This window comes from Cyanistes caeruleus, chromosome 19, assembly GCF_971803275.1.
Source record: "Cyanistes caeruleus chromosome 19, bCyaCae1.hap1.1, whole genome shotgun sequence".
Lineage (NCBI taxonomy): Eukaryota > Metazoa > Chordata > Aves > Passeriformes > Paridae > Cyanistes > Cyanistes caeruleus.
In genome coordinates, this window is record NC_141719.1 from 7,243,016 (window position 1) to 7,263,169 (window position 20,154).

The window sequence follows — 20,154 nt, forward strand, 5'->3', positions numbered from 1 at the left end:
TCTGTATTTATGTGGGAATAGGAATTATGTCTTTTGGAATTTGTAACTGTTGAAATTAAGAAAAATGAGGGGGAGAATAAAAACTGGACTGAAAAGACAGTAGTAGATATGAAATTATGTTGGCCACTGTTAAGCAGGGCAAGAGCATTCTGAAAACAGACTATGGTTTTTGTTCAAAATTACATAACAAAGTATATTCTGTATATTTTATAATAAAATCTTCAATTTAAAGAACAGGGTCGTTTTTCAGGGCATTAGTCTCTTATTTTATTTGGCAGAGACATATTTGGAAATACGCAAATTGCATTGTTTTGGTTTTCTGGGCTAAATAATGAAAGAACACAAATGTTTGCCAGAGTCCCAGGAAAGGGGACTGTCTTCAGATTTGTAAAGCTGCAAAACTGTTTGTTTAGCACAGTGGCACTAATGGAAATGTCAAGTTCTTGGGGCATTCTAGGTAAGATAGCTTTGACTTTTACTGTTTCCTGTTTTCTCCTGATACTTTCAAAGGTAAAAAAAATAAATATAATAATCTGCATTGCTCCACCCTTGCCTTGCTGGGGAGGAGGATGTCTGCAGCCTGAGAAAATGGGGTGTGTGAGCATCTCAGATCGGCTTCAGACTGGTGACCAAAACAAGCTCAGAGAAGAAATGTGGCTGTATTTTGCACTTAGTTTCCATCTCTCAGCCTGATCAGCGGTGTCTGGGAGGGGATGGTTTCCCTGGAAGTGCAATATGGCACTGCCCTCTAGTGCTGTGCGCCGGACCCAGCATCGGCCAAACAAACACAGAATTGTGTTACAACACATGGAAACATTAAGTTAAAAGATTACATTTCCTATCCGCTGCTCTCTGTATTTTAGGATTCTGAGTGATGATCATTGGTCAGGCCCTGTGATCTGTTTGCTGCTTATATGGAGTGAAGTAAGAGTGCAACAATGAAAACCTCCAAAATCAGGCAGGAAGCATGAAAGAAACTATGCTAAAAAAGTGAGACATCAGAGTAGAGGTGTTGTTCAATGAGCCAATAATCTCCAGTCAGGGTAGGGCTGTCTTTCCCTCTATTAAATAAAACCCCCAGAACTCTCAGGTGGTTTACAGATGGTTTCCCATCAAGGTTTTCCTGAGATCATATGGGAAAAATTTGTCAACATTCAAGACTAAGGCAATTTCTTGGTCAATATTTAGTCCCTCGACTCATAATGAAAAGAATTATAAAGTTTTGTTTTACGAGAACAGCTTCTGGATGCTGATAAAACACTTGGGGGGAAATGATTCTGAACCACAAAAAAAAGGCTGCCAAAGAGAAAACACATTGGAACTGCACGGACTCTGAGTACAGTTAGGTAGGATGTGACTAAAATAACTTTGGCTGTCAGCACTGAGTATCTCATGTTTATTGATGGCTGTAATTGTTACGGCTGCAGTACGAGGAAAGTTGAAATTTAAAAAAATATTCATGCTGAAGTAGTTCAAAACTTGTTAAAAAACTTATCAGAGTCCACGAGACCTTTGATTTGAATTTTGGGCCAGTACTTCAAAATGTGTAAAGAGAACTGCAAGCATGGCTCATAACTGGAATGAACAGTGTAGAGTTTAAATATCTGCAGAAGACTCATGACAAAGTCTTTTCTGCATTTCTGTCATTTAAAACCCATTACTTTTTCTCCAGATAAAGATGCTGCTCAGGCACTGGAAAGGTTAGGAAAATTATTCACTCAGTTTGCACAGTATTGTGAAAGCACCCTCAGCTATAATGTTCTTTTTTAAAGTATATTCTATAGCAAGGTGATAAACTGAATGTAAGCGGCATGAGCATCATTTAACAGCCACTGAAATCTTTAAGTGTTCTCTTTTTACTTCAGCTGTCATCTGACTAAGTCCTGAAGGCAAAATTATAAATTTAAATTAAAATTTAAAGATTTCTAAGGATTCAAAGGTTTTTGGTTTTTATTTTCAAACATGACTCAAAGTAAAAATGAAACAAATTACATTTTCTGTCATCTCTTTATTATGGATGAAACCTATGAGTTCTTATTTATTCTTTCCTTTTTACTGAAGCAACTGAATAGTTACTTCATGGTTTGTCTCACTAAGATGCAGTAGTTTAATATATTCTGTATCATACCAAAATGTGATATTATTAAACTGCTTTATTTTATTGACAAAGGATGAAATGTCACACCAGCTGCTGCCAAATGCAGTCACCCATATATTTGTAAGACATTTGTGACAATCTCTTAGTATAATCAGTTTTATATAATTTAGGTAGCTGTCTTCACTTCTCTGTTTGGTGAAAGTGCACCATAAGAAGTAATTCTTTTTGTCATTCTTTTTTCTAGTTAATTGTATTACATAGCTTGGAGCTAGAGTAGGAATTATACTTTAGAGCTATTTCTAGGAGAGCACAGAGGAAAGCAACACATTGTCATAGTTCAAAGAAAATCTTTTTCTATTTTTACACTTCTACCTTCTAAGAACCCTACAATAACATCTAGCCAAGTACACTTCAGCCCAACTTCACCCTACAGCAAATAGAATCTAAAAATGGTAAAATCCAAGTCAAATTTGTAACATTTGTTTCTTGAATTTAATAAAAATATCAAACAGGAGTGCTGGTGAGATCTGCAACAGCCCTCTGGTGTTACAAGAAACAGATTACGTATAAAATCTTCATTTCCTTTTGCCCTGCATTGAGCTAACATTTTATGACCTTTATAAAACAACAGAACCAGAGGAATGTTGTCATTTTGCACTGTTGTGTGTAAGAAGAGCCCCAAGAAGAATCAGTCCTGTCTTGGATTTACCATTCAGCCTGCAAGTCATCCTCACGGCTCCAAAGACTGCAGGAACTAAACATTTACCTCTGTGTTATCATCAGAAGATATAACAGTGATGTACCTAGAAATGATCTTCTTGAGCAAAGACCTGCAAGCTTGGCTGCTCCCTTCCATTTCTGGTCCCTCTTCCATCTCTGTGTGTATTCAAATCATCATTCAGGCTCTTCTGATACAAAATTTTCAGCATCAGTGTCAGTCCCTGTCTCCCAGCATCTGCCTGAGATGGATGACCAATAACATTGGCTGGGAATGAGCTTTTTATTACTGGAATTCCTTGTGCAGTGCAGACCCATTCAGTCAATAACTCAAACCAGGCATACAAATCTCCTGGCTTGGCAAAGAATTCATCTTCCCTCAAGCTACCAAAGACTGAAAAGAGCACCTAAAAACCTGGCCATTAGCTGGTTCTTTTATTTGCAATGTACATAAGGGCAAAGCAATAGTAAATGGAGTTATTTCCCACTGAGGAAAACAAATCTGCTTTTTCTAAGTTGCAATCAAAACAGGCTTGATAGGCATTGGTACAAGAATATTGCTTTCAAGTCAAACATTTTCCTATTGCTTCAATCATAGCAATGGAATAAGAAACTGAGAGACAGTTAGGGAGCTGTTAATGATGGATCTGAAGGTGGTTTTGTTCTATGACCTTAATGAGAGGTGTGGTCCAAGAAGGGAGGCTGCTGAAGCATGTAGGAAACATCAGAATTTGTTAAATCAGACTTAGTTAAAATCAGCTTCTAGAGAAGACTGAGTCAGACTAATTCACAGAGTTAAGGCCGTTCCATCAAGGAAATAGGAAACAAATATTCAACTCCTGAATAAGCAACACTACTCTACTGATCCATCCTGCATCCTTTTTGGAAAGACCAACATCTTTCTTCTACAGTAACTGATGTCATATGAACTTGGCAACACAATAGTAACTGCAGAAGCTGATCCAGAAGAACATAATCAGAAATGGACTCAGTTTGAGAAATCCATTTAGCAAGGACTTAACTACAAAATTGAAATTGCTGGTCTGAAGCGTAAAAACTGGTCAGAAAGATCTTAACTGTTGATTGTAAGCTCAGTAAGTCTTAGCAGCCAAATATGCAAATTCTCCCCTATCTGAGCCTGAAAAGAATGGGACACATTGCGACAGTAGACAGACTTTCCTTCAGATTGTATCAAAATGATGGATGGGAATGATTTGTGGCATGGGAAAGTTTGCTCTTGTCACAAGGGAAAGAGCTACTAAAAAAGCAGTCTTGGGTTGTCTCAGGGGTAAAAGTTTTCCTGATTGAGATTATTTATAGAGAATTAGTTTTTATGGTGGGCGTTTTATTATTTTCTTTTTCTCTTGAAAATTCCATCTGTTCCTTGTGATTCATTTCAGATGTTCCAGAAGAATGAAGCATATCAAGGTGTCCTTTGTAGAAAAATTCCAGCAGCAACTCAGTAAATTCGCCATCACTGTAAGTATATCCAACAATCAGAAAATTACTAACATTTCTGTTAGTCATGTCAGAATGTTCTGTCTTTTCCCTCCTAATCAGCTAAATACTGGAATAAATGGCATACTTTGAAGATAATCCTCCACACCCCACAGTGTATGTGTATGTTATGTATGGTGTAATGAATTTCTCTCCAGGCAGATGAGAACACTTGTGAGCAGTCTGTATATATAAAATATTTCCTGAGCTGTATCTGCCAGGAAGGACACTTTGCATGGGAAGCTGATTGCTGCTTCTGCTTTATTGTACTTGCAGAACAGGCTCATTGCCATGGCTGTGCTGTACCAGGGTTAGTGCATCACACTGTCTGCTATACTTCAGCAGTTCTATTGTATTAACATGATTATAATCTGAGTGTCCATTCTCTGGAACATTTAGTCTGCTAAATTTCTCATCAGTGATTTTAAGGATAATAACAAATTATTTTTTCCCATTAAAATATCCCATGTTCATGCTTTCATTGATGGAAAAGACTCTTTTAAATCAACCTTTAAAACCATATCTAACAATGTTTGTTGAAGAAACCCTAAGCCACTTTAGGATGATGATTATATGATTTAAAATCCAGATTAAAAAGAAAGCATTTTAAGACAATGCTTAGATGGCTATATTGATATAATATGTTCTTGTCTGTCTTCTAAACTGTTCTTCAGATCATTCTGACTCTTCTCTGGACCTTTAATATTCCCCTCCCCAGAGCGACTGTTGGAGGTGAGCTGGTGCACTGCATACCACAAAATGCTTTATATCTCCAACCTCACATTGTCCCATGTTCTTTTGATAAATACAGAGGATTTAAGGGTTGTCAGGAGATATAAGAGCCGTGGGCAAAGTGTTTTCTGTGCAGAGATCATACGGATGCAGCTCCTATTACAATAGGAGTGTGGCAGTATTCACTTCCAAGTTGTTTCTCAGCCAAGTCTACAAAGTCAGGATGAAATGATGACATACTCAGTGGTCACAGAAAAGCTGTTCAGTTGTTCTTAGAATATGTATTGGGTATAAAGTAGAGGTTTGTTTGGCCTTTTTATACCTATGAATGTTGCTTCTACACAACCCCCCCTCCCCACCTTTGTGAGTGACCTGGAATTCATGTTATTTCATTTCTCTGTGGCATTCAGCACCAGACAAAAAGGTTCCTCTCTCCATCCCTGGTCCATTTTAATAATTTCTAACAAGTGGACCTTTTGCCACTATGCAGTAACAGATGCTGTGAGTTGTGAAACTGGACTGCACAGCACTGAGGTTCTAAAATATAATCCCGATGAGTACTGAAACAGCCAAATCCCCCCAAAACAAAACAATAAAACCAAACAGACTAAACCCCCAACATTATGGCCTCCTAAGGCTGTTGTAAATCAGCACTATCTGCTCTGACTCCCATGTAATTCTGACAATGCCAGCTATCTGAGACTGGTCCTCCTCATGCAGTAATGTGGAGAGTATTATGCTTTAACACAATTCTAAAAAAGGACAATTCTCCTTTTGACTGCCCTTCATTTTTAAGAGGACAATGAGGAAGGAATGGACTGTTTCTTTTAAATAAAGTATTTTTCTTCAATCCCTCCTTCTCGAAAAGAAAATAGGAATTGCAAAGGCAGTTTTAATTTCCACTCTTCTTTTTTTCTTGAAAGATAATTATCTTTTTCAATGAAAATAGAAATAAGCAGTTGAAGATGGATCTTCCTCCAGCAAAAATATAATTCAAAAGTTTCTTCAAGGAGAAGTGATTCAGTAAATGACATTTATCCATTTGAAGACATAGGATCTTTGAGCATAATTAGAATGGGCTCATTTTACAGCTGAGTACTTTGTGTCTCTGCCCTCCCACCTTTGGGTATTGTATTTCACCCCGCTGTCCAACGGCTGCCTAGGAAACACTGAGGCCCAGTTTGACACATTGCGTGTCTCAGTCTTTCCCTTTTGAACCATTTGTAGTTCTGGATCATTGGAAACAGCATGTTTTAGATAAGAAAAATTTATTTATTAATCAAAAGGGGAAATCCTTGCTTAAGCAGTTAACATTCTTCCTACTTCAGACCCCCTCCAGATCTGAATTACTGAATAATTTCTTGCTTCAAATTCTAAATACTGAAGTCTATAGTTCCTTGTAGAAAAATGCTTGTATATTTTCTTCCAGAAATTACTGTTGGTGTGTTTTAGATTGCAGAATACCATAAAATTGCAAATTCTTTTTACATAACTGCAGTAATTGTCAGAAACTGCAGACATTGCAACAAAATGTTGGAGGTAAAAGAAATCTCTTCTTGCAGGGAACAGTTAATTTGAACCTGCCCCAGAGGAAATGGAAGGGTCTATATATTTTGCATTAAAGAATTTCTTATAGTGATTATGGACTTCTTACTTATAGAACTAACAAAACAAAAGTGCCTCACAGTGTATTTATTCCTGTATTTGCCTTTTAAATTTTATTTAAATACAGTTAATTTCACTGTTTTCAAATGACAATGTGTTTGTAATGCAAGGGATAGGAAAGAGTGAACTGGTACAAATTGAAACACATACACTGTTTTAACTAGAGCAAGAAAGACTCATTTCAACTGAAAGTCTGATTAATTAATTCAAACCTTTTCCAGGTTAGAGATTCTACCCAATTCTTTTAAATAATTTGCCCATCTAAAGAGCTTTCCAAAAGAGAATGACTGTCATCCAAAACAGTTCAGCTGATTTTTCATTACACCTCTATTGTGAATCTGAACAGAAATAGCTGCTAGGGGATTTTAATCTGTTCTGGTGAAGTTTACACTTTTCAAATAGTGTACAACTATATGAGCAGGAGTTCAAAGAATCTACTTGTCCCATAGAAAAATTAACATTTTGTTTTCAATTTTAACACCAGAAATCAAGGCTAATCAGTGTCAAGAAGTTTTTCTACACTGAAAGCGTTCAGCTGTAGGATTTCACCAAGGCTGCACACAACTCAAGGAGTACAAGCCAAGTACAAGTACAAGGGGTGTATCCCTGGTATCCAAAGGTGCTACAGCTAAGGATACCAGAGCTTAAGTTCCTTTCTTCCAATATGAGTATAGACAAATACTCCAGATCTTGTTTCCTCATCTGGAGAATGAAAAGCCATCTTCTGTTCCCTCAGATGGAGTCAGAGTATGAGCCAGAAAGCCTACTCCCAATTTCAGGAATATGAAGCACTAAATAACTACAAACTGTTCTGAAAAAAGATGAGTTTTTCTGTGTCATAAGTAGCCTGCAAGCTATTCAGGTCTACTTCATTAATAAAAATAATGATTTACTCTGATAGAATCTGAAATGTTTTCAAATCTGCCCTCTGCCCCAAGAAACTTCAAGCTTAGGTTTGGCACAAACAAAAGGCTGTTGCTACAATGTGAGGAGAGGTGCAGGAGCCCCAGCTGGTGAGCATTTCATTTATTAGCATTCACCAGTGAAAGACCCTTTTTGTCTGCAGTACATTAGAGCAAGTAGGAAAAACTAATAGCTTAGACTTGAGGAGGGCAGACAGTCTGTAGACAAGCACTGTGCAGATCTCCAGACCGCCCCACGAAGGCTCCTCAGATCTGCCCTCAACACTCCTATTATTCCCTGGCAATTGCTGCCAGTTGGCTTGGTAACCATGGACATATTTGAACAGCTGAATTCTTCCCCCAGTTACACTTGGCACCACCACGGGCTACAGGGGAGCTACAGGGTGTAACTGAGGGCAGAACTTGGCTCCCAGCACCCACTACAAACCAGGTCAAGGCTACCAGTTGCATTTTTTGCCCATAATACTTTAATCCATAGCATTAGTGAAAGGAACATAAAGCCTACAGGGTATCACCTTGCCTGAAAAGCCCTCGGTGTGGGCATAAGAAAATGTTGTGCACGTAGCTGTGTCCAAGTGCCAGCCCATTCCTGTGACAGGAGCCCATTTCTCATACTTGCAGTGTGGGCTTGGTGTCACTCACGCTGCAGCGATCACACCGAGCTCAGCCAGCGGCCGGAGCTCAGCTTGAAACACTGCTTTGTTTTAATCACATGTTTTTATTTCGTGAAACAGACCTAAGTATCCTGAAACTAAAGGAGTGTTTTTTCATGCTGCTATAATTTGTGAAATAATGAGACATTTTGGTCTGGTAACTCCTCTTAAGTCTCACCACAATGTTATGCTTTGACTTCATTTGTGGTTGCAAAATATTTACTTTTCTCTTTAGCAGATTATATGAAGCTGTGTATTTTGTCTTGGGAGATATATACATATATTTATATATATTTAATCTCAGTAGAAGCTGTTAGTAAAGCTACTTTTGTGCTCTGATCTGGTTTTGCATCCTCTTTAAAAATATTTACCAGGATAATGTGGATTTATTTGCTGATGTGATCTTTTCTCAAAAAACTAAAAGGTTGACATACTAATAATTTGGGTTTTTTTCACCATGCAGGTCATATGTATACAAAGAATTTCTCACTTGTATGAGGAACAAATTCCCCAAACAATATTTTTGTAATATTAAACCGTCTCTCATTGGAGATTATAAAAGGAAGGTGGTATTTTTAAAATTGCCAGAGGGATTTAGGATCTTAAGCCTTCTGAAAAATCAGAGTGAGTTTTTACTAGGTCAAACTCCAGAATAAAGGAGCCAGTACTGTCTACTTAGGACTTAAACAGCAGAACACCTGGGTTTACTTCCTTTCCTTTTCCATCAACATCCAGTCATCAAAAACCTGATCATCACTCACGTACCAACTGAGCTGCTATCCAAGCAGAATTCAGACGGTGAAGAACTGATGCAAATCTGAACAGGTACAGCATTCAAGACACTTCTGATTCCTCCTTTGAGCCACCTGTGGTTACACTGCTGCTTATGCAATAAATCTGTGAAATAATTAACAATTCAATTAAATGTTTGTAAGAGGTTATGCTATCCTTTGAGAAAAACAACTGTGCATCTAGTCATAATTCTCAGCCCTGACACCTCCAGTGACAACTCAAATCTGACTTCCCCAAGTGTCTGGGAATGCCCCTTTTACCCAGGTTTTCCATGGTAATTAGAGAGCATCTCAGCCAGTCCCTGTTTCTCTTCATGCCCTATCAGCTCAATGCATTGATGTCTCCTTCAGTGTCATTGTCTTGTTTTCCCCACAGCGTCCCTGCATTTTCACAGGTAGTTTTTCCCATAGATGGTATTTTCCTTGCTTATACTGAAATGCAGTTTTATGTTCTCACCAGAGTGAACGTTGCAGACTCCTGTCAGGATCTTAATTTTTCATGGCTTGTCAGTCTGTAGGTGATCTACAATTCCTGTCACTTAGCTTACATTTTCTTTCTGCCTGACCTGAAACCCCAGACTTAAGAAAAAGTAGGTTTTCAGTAGTCTTTAGGCACCTAAAGAAAGGCACCTTTTTACATGAAACAGACCTTAAAGAAATAAGGTATCTAATTCCTGTTGACTACCAATGGAAAAGTACTTAAAATATTTAATAACTTCTAACAGTTTAATTAGCTGCTTCCAAGTGTGGCAAAGTCCCTAAAAAATCTTTTGGAGATAAAGCACCTTTCCTTTTAACTTGTGCAATTTTTCCAATTGTGGAAGAAGAGAAAGGACCCAGAAATAAACATGAATTATGTACACTTGAAAGTCTCTCTGTATTGGAGAAGCAGGATAAATAAGGGGCTTGTTGTACTTTCTGTTTGTAGACCTGTGCTGTCTTTGAACCCAATTCCAGCTATCAACAATCTGGAACTGGGAATTTTTATATTAAATATCTGTATTAAGGAAGAGACTCCTAAAAAACATAATAAATTCAAACTGGGCCTAAACCCCCCTTTTTTGGTGTTTTGGTTTGGGTTTTTTTTCCCAGAACTTAGAGATAACATAAATGCCTGACCTTTATTTTCATTCTTATGTGGTTTTAAGGCAATTTGGGGAAGGGAGGGAGAGGAGGGATGAGTGAAAGGGAATTTTTAGTTTTTCCACGAGACACATCTTGGATAAAGATGAATTAATTTAGGAAACAACAGATGCATATGTCTTCCAAATGTCTCCAAGCTTTTTGAGCTTGTGAGGGAAAATGTGTTTTATTGCTGTCTTTGATACCTACTACTTTCTCCTAGTAGAGCCCCAGGATATCTGAGACTTATTTTACATAAGAGGCACAAAAGTTGGATTCAGTGGTACAGTCTGACACTGATCTTGCACCTCCAGATAACAAAAGTCAGTTTTGCTGAGAAACCTCAATTTGGTGATTTTAAAGCAAAAATTAAAATCTACACTAAAGAACTTGAATACAAGCACTGAGGTGATCCTATAACAATCACATTTTTATCAAAGGCTTTGAGGTCTAGCCAGGGATGAAATCCTACATAGTAATACATATCTAGTGAAAACATGCCCAGAAAGTTCTGGGCTGAATGAAGAAAAAAACTACATATTCATCCTGCTTTTCAAAGAGTTTAGCCAAGACTTCATTTTTTCCAGTGATAATTTTCTTGGATGCAAAGAAGAATAGCAGATGCCTCCAAAACTTTTCCTGTGCTGTGCTTTGTCAGTGTACTCCAGAGGGCAGCATGGTAATACTGCTGAAATTGTCTGTCAAGTCATACAGGATTCCTCTGATTTTTCACATTAAAAATAAACCTTAAATTATTTGCTAATATTTTTACACAGAGAAGCCATTAAGTATATGAAAGCAACACAACATCAGAAAAAATGGAGTTTTAACTTCTTAGATAACTATATAAAGGGATTTAAAGGGAGATGAAATTTAAATTTAAAATATTAAAATAATATTAAATAAAAATAGCTTTCATTGTGTTTAAAAATATTTATTTTTTGATGAGTTTCCTGCTCAGCCTCAATTTTGGATGAGAAAAATGTTGACAAACTGACTACAAATATAATAAATTCTGTATTAAACGCTTTCTTCAAAGTCAAAGATATATATGAAACCTCTGCTTGATATTAAATTCCACAATCTTTAATATCTAAGTAAGGTAATTAAAAGAAAATCAAACTTCTTAAGAAGTTTTACTTCAAAAAATGCTCATGATGCTTTTGGTGCTTCTAGACACAGCAGCCTAAGAAATCAGTTGTTTTGGTGATTTATATTTAAGACAGATCTTAAAGGAAATCACAGTTCTTTACAGGAGGGGGAAAAAAAACCTGCAAAGGGTCAATTGCAATATTTGACAAGGTCATATTATTGGAGTAAAACATGTATCCCTTATCTTGGTCCTTATCATGGTATGTTAATCAGGCGGGTAATTAAAAGTGTACCAAGAATCCTACAACATATGACATCTGCTAAAATCTCATCTCTGAAAGGCATAAGTCTACATGAGAATGTCCAGATTCATTTTAGGAGAAAAAAGAAGAGTATCTGTCATAGCAAAGAAAAAGACTGGAAAACATGACACAAACGTTTCCTTAAGGCTCAGTAAACAGAAAGCAAAGTAAAAAATACCTTTTAAAAAAAGTTATTTCATTTAATAATCGTTTTTTCAAAACTTAAGGGCCAGCCTGATGATGTTTTAGTACTTCAGTTTGACAGAATGATCAGTGGAACTATTCACAGAGTATAAAGATAAAAATGTGCGAAAGATCTTTGTCAGATCTGGGCCTACAGCCAGCCTCTCACTCCCCAGGAGCATGTCATATGGCACTACCTCTAAATTTGGCTCAAATTTGTTTTGGTGAGTGCAAAATTTATCTAGATCCAAAGCTAGTTCTGCATCTAACATTTAAAGCTTTTTCATCACATGTAGAACCTACAAATAAATAAAATTTACAAAGAAGTTTTATCTGGATGTAGATGTGTTTATAAGTAAGAGTGAAAGCAAAACAACACTGGGCAGGGATCCAGAGGCTGATACCTGAGCTATAAACTACCACTGATCACAGTATTTAGTAAATTAACTAAAAATACCTACCTCAGTTTCACTGCCTCAAGTCAGATAGCATGCTCCCCTTCTTGACTTCGCTACAATTTGCCCCCGTAAAATCCAGGGAATCAAGATAAATGAAATGGCAGAAATTGAAAGGGATAATTTCCTTCTTCTCCAACATTTTCCATGTAATGTTGGCAGCTCAATCTGCAAAGTAACAGTTAGCAAAAGAAATCTTTGACAATGACTGCATGTCTCACATTGCAGCCTCATCCTCCCCCTTTACAACTGTTTATGTTTATTATGTTAAATCACTTTTTATTTGCCACCTGGAAAAAGCCAGTGCCCAAGATGTGGATAGACTGTGCATGCAGTGCCTCCCTTAACCTCTTCCAAACTCCAGAAAACTCAGAAAAAAGGAGGGAGTTTGCTCATCTCTCAATAAAAGCACAAAATGTAAAGACCAAAAGAGAGTAACTGCTAAGCAGAAAAGGATTATTTCCCTTAACCTGCTAAAACACAGGGTATCACATAAATAATCCCCATCCTCGCTCCCTTCCTGAGGGATTCTTCCTTCTGTGGATGCATTTTGCTCTGAACAGAGGGGGAATGTCACCTGAGGGAAAACTATTGTCACCTGACAATAAACTCCTGTTACTGAGGGAAAACTGCTGTCACTGAGGGAAGATTGCTGTCACACAAGGGAAAACAATTGTCACCTGAGGCACGTGGTGGAGTGCAGGGAGAGAAATGCTTCTGGCAGGCCACATTCCCAGCATCTGAAATATTTGTACAACTTAGTGTCTCCTCTAGATGACGAGGTAAAGCAGAGGCAGGAAGGATGTAGAAAGGGGATGTATTGTCAAAATGTCATTCTGAAGGTGAGAACGCTTAGAAACCAAGGGTGGAGCTGTAAGCCCGTGGAATGCAGCGTGCTCTCCTGGACTTGAGTTAGCAAGGCCTCAGCAGCCTGAGGGATTTGTTTGGGACAGCAATGGATCTTTTGAGGACTTAATGGTGACAGAGCCAGATTTCAGACATCTTTCTTCTTTACTGCACTCCTTCCCCACAAGTCCAGAGTCCCCAGGGCTGGAGGGCAGCTGTGGGATGGGATCCTGGGCAGGGCAGGGCTTGGGGCCGTGGATGTTGGTGGAAGCTCTGTGGGCTCCTGGGTGAGCTGGGACTGCTGAGGCTGCACAGACACTCCCCCAGCCTCCACAAAAATCCCTGCTTAAATTTTAACATGCAGTTTTGAACTTCAGCCATGTGATGGCCACGTTCAAAAATTCAGTTCCTAATAATGCTAGTTGTGTAGCGGCCGAGATAATGAGACCAAAATGTATGTGGTCAGAAAACCCTCTAGGCAGCCCCACACAGGAGGAGGTTTGTGTATGGAGCTATTTCGATTGTGTAAATATTTATTTCAATACCTCTCCGAAACAACTTCATAATGTAACATGGAGAAGGGTTTTATAATTGAGGTGATGTTTGAAGTTTAATTCTCTAGTCCTGTGGCCTGGGGTGTGGTGGCTCTTTGGCACCCAGAGCCTCAGCTCTCATGGCAGCTGGGCCATGACCACTCAGAGGCTTGGAATAAAAGTAGCTTTGACTATATATACTTGTACACAATATAATAATATAAAAATAGAAATATTATAACATTAACATTATAAGAATATAAGAAGAGAAGTATTATTCCACACAGTTTGTGAAAGAACTAGCCATGGTGTGGGACAGTAGTTAGCCAATCCACCTCCTAATTTCAATATTGAAAGAAAAAACCACTAGAATACATTTTTAAATTTGTTAAGTTTTTAGACTTATAAAGAAATGTGGAAGTCTAATGGTAATTTCAAATAGAAAAAGGCAAGACACTCCATTTGGAAAGTGGGTGGAAAATTGGCATTCTGAAATTTTTCATATTTAATTTCTTATTAAATAAAGCATTAGATAAATCCAAACTATTTTCTTGGCTCTTGCAAATTTATGTTTTGAGCCTTTGATTCAGCCTTAAACCATTCTGGCCAAATGGCTCATGGTCTGAGGCTTTTACCTGAGAAATGCAGACCTGCAGTGCTTTTGACCTTTTATTTATTTTGAAAGCATTAACCTTCAAATGATTCAAGAATATAATCTTAATGGATGCAATTTCCTCTTGAAATTTTCTTCTGACGTGGCACATTCAAATGTTGGGGGACTGACTGTCATTATTTGTACTAAAGTTCTTTTGCTCTTACCATAACTTCAGGATTACAAGGGCTCATTAGCAGGACAATGGCAGTGTTTCTTCAAACAGCATGGCTCCTTTTAATTGTCTTGAGACAATCTGACCTTTTTTAGAAAGGAAATCAAATACGTTTATTGTTGGCAAAAGATCCTGGGAAATAAAAGGAAAAGAGGCTGCAATAGTACTGAATTAAAAAAGTCAAACCAAAACCAACATATATGTTACTGCTAAAATTCGATAAGATCTGGGTAATTAAAAAATCATTCCTCTTTGGATTCCTTTAGAGTTTCTTGGTGGTATTTTTAGACATTGGAATATTTCTTTTAAACTTAATACAAAAAGTCTGTTGAATATTTTTTTCAGCAGAAAATAGTTTATCAAAGACTTTGAGACAGTCTCCTGAAAATTCAGAGGTACCTAAAAAATTAAAAACTTGAAGAAAAACAACAACTTAATTTGTAGCACTTCAGAAGTTTGGGCTTGGAATTTGGTTTTATGAAAAACTGGTTAATTTGGCTGGTTTCTCCTGTTCAATTCCATGTGTATGTGAAATTATGGACAAGAAGAGCAATTTATTGTTCATTCCTAAGTTTTAATCTCTCTGAATCTTTGATCAATAAAATCAAAAATTACCTCTCTTCTCTTTGGCCACCATGAGTTCTACTAGTTGCTCATACTTAATAATGAAGAAAAAGAAAACATGCTGCAATTATTACTAACCTTTGCTTTCTTCTTTCACTCCTTTTTTCCCTTTCCTCACTCTCCAGTGTGACTGTTGCATTGAATACAGCTGAGACAGAGCTGGTTCCAAACTCTGGTACTTATTTTTGGTTCATTAATTTTTGGCAAAGTATGAACACTTAATAGGTCTGACATTCCCAGCTAGGTGGTGATTGATCAAAAGTCAGCACAGTCAGTGTTGTTATTTTTTCCAAATTTGTAAGTATGTTATTCCCTGGGAGCCCACAAAAACAAAGCAATTAGTCTGGCTTGACAGGAATGATGGTGGCTAAACCAGCATCAGAAGTGAAGGCATTCCATGGGATTACCTTTTCACTTTCCTGAGTCTGCTGCAGCCTAATTTATAAAATGACAAGGTAATGCGTGTTGCTTTTAAAGTGCATTATCTGCATTATGCCAACTGCACTCTTCAGGAATGTGACATTGTTAAATAAGATTTCCACACCCCTACAGAAATGAGCAGACACCATATTTATCAGCCTAGTAAAAATACAACCTTATATCAATAACATCCAGTCACTCTCCCCATTTCTTCCTGTTTGTGTTGTGTGTCTGTGTCAGCCTTGTTCTGAGCCAGTGCTGTCAGGTGTACTCTCCAGTCTGCTCAGTTGGAGCTGGGAATAGCAGCCAGAAACAGCCAGCCCTGCTCAGATGCCCCAGCAGTCAGTAAGTGCCTGCAGAAGGTGCACACAGCTATTGGCTGCTGGGCTTGAGCTTCTCCACTGGAGATGAAGTTGTAACTGGCATGGAGCAGTGGGAGGCTGGCAGCTCTCTGGAGAGGCTGATTAGTGAGCATCTGGGTGGTAAATTCAAATATTCAGGTGCTAATCCAGCCTTAAGCCACTGAGCTACTGGGTACTTTTATGTAGCCAGTACCTTTCCTGTGACTTGATTTCCCCATTTCTGAAGCAGAATCATTCTGCTCATGAATTGGAAAGATCAGACATTCTAAACAGAAAATGTTATTGCTCTCATTAACAGGGAAAATATCCCAGCTGGATTGATTTGGGATTTCATAATGTTGGTAATAAACTCCTGAAAAAGATGATGCTGCCGGTGTTCAGTGGGTGACATTCACCCACAGCACAAACTAGGCTTATATGGGACTAGTGAAATTGATATTACAAATTTTCTTCATACACATTTCAGTAATTCCACTTTGATTCTCTGGAAGATTCTCTGTGGGTATTGATCAGGTCCAGAATATTGGACACTTACCAAAACTCTGGCAGAATTTATTTTCCTTCATTTGGACATGTACAACAATTCAGAAAATTGAGAATGTCCATTTTGGTCTTATCTCAGAAGGTTTAGTGTCTCCCTAATTCTGACAACTGTATTTGGAGAATAAGAGGTTTCAAATGAGCCCTGAGAAACTGCGCCTCCAGGGTTAATGAAAGCAGTAAATGAGACAGATCTGGTACCCAGCAAAGAGTTCTGGATTGCCTGCTGCAGCTGGTAGACTTCCAGGAGGAGACAGAAAAGGGAAAAGTTAACTTTGTTTAGGAATACAGTTGGATGTCAAAGGCATGGGAGCCTGGAAATTCTGAGTTTTCCTGCGTAGTGACAAGGACATTGCTTTCTTTGGATGTCAATGTCTGACTCATTCTTGTTGGAGCTTTTGTAAAGCTGAATAATTGGTTCTTCTGAAAGGCAGGGAGCTTAAAGTTGTCCGCTGAAGTTTGATCTTGAAAGGAAGGAAAGACTATATGTGTATTATTTGAACTTCAGGAAGAAATGAAAAAAAGTAATCTAACTGTAGTGCTCAGAGTCATATTGGCCTGGCAAGTGTTAGGAGCTGCTTAGGTCAGCTGAAAGACTGGGTAGGAAAACACAATAATTTTCTTGTGTCAGCAGAGGGTCTCTGCTGCACTATGGGCTGCAGTTATAAAGTGGAGATCTGAAGGAGAACATTATGAACAGCAGCTGCTTTAAAAATAGTCTCATTCCTTTGCTTCTGACAATTGCATAAAGTAATAGGAAATCTTGCAATAGCCATCCCTTCTAATTTTTCAACAAGCAATATTAACATCTCTGTTATTTTCTAGCCTAATTACATTACTTAGTGGTTGTTTAAGAAAAGCTTGGTTATATATTCTTACCTTAAATTGTCTTTGTCTCAAGCACAGATTTAAGATGCATCCAAGTGATTTATAAGCCTAATGTGACTGAATCCTGAAAGTTAGACCTGACATTTTTGCAAGTTTTATCTGCGGGCTATTGCTAAAATTAATCAGAGTATAATTTTTCAACTTTGTCTGAAGATCTCAAGAACCTTGTGAACTTATTAACAAATAATTTTATTCTAAGCGTGAAAATATTTTTTGACCCTCCCCTCATATGATGACTGATGACAGCAGTATGGCTTGCCCTTGGTGATGGGAAAAGTTTGGGAGTGTTTTGACAAAAAATTCAGAAAAGGCTTCAGCTGGGCTTTACTTACTGTAATTCCTGTGAGGTCCACTGACCAACACCTTTGCCTTGGATCTTGAGCACAGTCTGGAGTGTGCCTTAACATCTTGTTTCATTTTGCCTTCTAAAAGGGTCTCCAATTGGTCACTACTTCAGTGTCCCCTTTGCTTTTTGCCTTTCCCCTGAAACAGACACATCATATTCCATTGCTTCCTCCAGCTATACATGCTGCATCTCCAGCATGCCAAAATCTGCTCTATTAAGAATTGTAAATAGCTCAACTGTGGGAGGCTTTTCTTTATCTAAGTTGTGAAATGGTTTGCCTTCCATCAGTTCTTTGCATGAAGTGTAAGAAACATGCAAAGCAAATGTTTCTTGATGAAACATTTACAGAGAAATAGTTTCTCTTTGGATTGCACTAGAAGATCTTTCATTCAAACAAGAGATACAATGAATTTTTCACCAGATTCCTTACTGCTCCCTTCTTCTTTAGCTTGTTACATATCCAGGGGATGAAAACAGCCTCTCACTGGCAAGACTTGTCCATAGAGGGTCACACTTAAACCCTTGTGACCATAATTATTTTGTCTCCTTGCTCTCCAGCACTGCTATGTGAATGAGGTCATGGTATTAAGTGATTCTAGCTGCTTAATATCTTCACTTTATGTCCTAAAGGTCTTCTGGCACTTGAGCACTGTGTATGGGGACTATTAGATAGGAATATTTTCTTGAGAATTTACTGACATTGTTGAATTTATATCTTTATGCTTTTTCTGTCTTTAAGTTATTATTTCTTCCCAAAATGGTCCAGATGTCAAGATTATGATACTGCATGTTCTACAACAACAATGGGGGGCAGAAATCCCAGCTCATTGATTTAAATTCAAAAAAGTAATACCCTCTCCTAAAACCTGTGTTATCTCAGTCAGATTCCAATGCAGAAAAATTAATCAAGGCACTTAAATTTTTCTTCTGCCACTGTGTTTAACATTTCTTTCTTTTTTCTCTAAAGTGTCAGGAAGTGGTGCTGAGTTTGCAGCAGTATATACCATCCCAGAGGAGGCTGTAAAGTAAGTGTTAGAAATGTTTAGTCCTGTCTATAAAAATGAGTTTTACTGAACTCTAAAAAAGTAGTAACAGAACTGCCTCTTCTAGCAGTTTTTGTAGTTATTAATAGATGTTAGTGCATTAATTATGTTCCAATGGAGATTTAAATTCTAATCTGAACTCTCCATCCAAATTGAATGCTTTCTTAACCTTAACACTATCTGATAAAATTTCTGTGAACTCCTGTATGTAGAATGAAATTTACCACTGTGTAATAAGTAGGCTTGTGGGAATTATTATTGATTCATACAACTGAATTTTGAGGAGGATGCCTCTTTTTGGTGGAAAGCTTGCCTTGAAGATTCATGTTACAATTCATCTGTTCACTTGTTTCACCACAGAAGTTATTGTAATTAAGTTATCTCATAGACTAGAATAAATTTAAGTGAAGTTATTTAGATTTAGAAATAAATTTAAGAGTGTTAAAAAGATGGCACTTCATCAGAATATCAGAATTATTTCTTGTTATTCCTTCAAAACAGAAATTTTATTATTTAAATAGTTACACTGCTTCTAATCCTCATGCAACATAATTGTCAACATGATGGTGCTAGTATTAACAGAGTAATTTAATTTATTGAAGGGAACATAGTATCTCTCAGGAGTATTTCAGCCTTTGCTGCTCTCCTGGTAAAGACAAGTCGAGAATTTTTCCTTTTATTAAGACATAATTTATTTTAAAGGAATATCTAGTTTTTGAATATCTAGATATTCATGAAAACAATTGCTTTAAAATCCTTTTCCATCACTGTTATGCCCTCCCAAGCTTACTGTCAGTATTTTGCAGTTTTTCTGCAGGTTCAAAATGCCACTGGAGGACAGATGACACACTTCAGTGTACCTTTACCATCTAATGTGTTGCTTTCTGGTCTCAGGTTGCTTTTCCTTGAGCAGTTGGACACTATCAGTTGTCGGTTTCCCCTCTATTGTTTCTTTGCTGCAGAAGTTCAGTAAGCAGGAGATGACAGAGTGACCGTGCTGCCTCTGCTCGGGGAGCAGGAGAGCTCTGATAGGGATATAAATTATTGGAAGAGTGTTCATCTCGGGAATTGCACACAGACAGAGCAGCTCTGAGGAAATGCAAACTGTCAAAGATGGTTTGTTTCAGCTGAGGCTTGAATAACAGCAGAAGCGAAAAGGGGCAAAGCACACTGGAGTCACTGTATGTAAGTATTCTCAAATAATTTCTTAGACAGTTCACTTACCCAAAGAGCAGATTATTACATGCATTTCTAGACACTACTTTTCATCTTTGAAAAATGAAAATTGCACTTTGTTTAATGTGATGCATGAGCAGATTAATTCTTTGCTGTTCCCTAAATATGTAGAATATTTTATATGAAGAATGGAATTTGAAATATTTGTTGGGGGAAAACACTTTTGTTATGCCTTCCAAGTAAATGCTACTGTTTTAAACTGAGTATATACTGATACTATGATGTGTGGTCAATACCTTTTAATGGGATGTACTTATAA

General features: G+C 37.6%; 1 protein-coding gene and 1 long non-coding RNA gene across 4 annotated transcripts in view; one reads left to right on the forward strand and one right to left on the reverse strand.

Moving 5' to 3' along the window:
* Window positions 1-2,332: 2,332 nt before the first annotated feature.
* Window positions 2,333-12,398, reverse strand: LOC111937383 (uncharacterized). Of its 2 annotated transcripts, XR_002868601.2 has the most exons (3): window positions 12,237-12,398; window positions 9,051-9,182; window positions 2,333-4,292 (listed from the first exon to the last, which is right to left on the reverse strand). It is a non-coding gene; the product is annotated as an uncharacterized LOC111937383 (long non-coding RNA). The 2 variants fall into 2 exon arrangements; XR_002868600.2 differs by lacking the exon at window positions 2,333-4,292 and having other exon boundaries at window positions 6,847-9,182.
* A 472-nt stretch (window positions 12,399-12,870) lies between these two features.
* ANKFN1 (ankyrin repeat and fibronectin type III domain containing 1) overlaps window positions 12,871-20,154 on the forward strand; it is a 125,257-nt gene continuing 117,973 nt past the window's right edge. Inside the window, exons 1-3 of one of the 2 annotated variants that reach the window (XM_086857184.1) lie at window positions 12,871-13,012; window positions 18,584-18,641; window positions 19,622-19,844. The gene's annotated coding sequence lies outside the window, so the exon portion shown is untranslated. Of the gene's footprint in view, window positions 13,013-13,351; window positions 13,575-18,583; window positions 18,642-19,621; window positions 19,845-20,154 lie in introns of those variants that run through there. The other variant, XM_086857185.1, reaches the window with a different exon arrangement.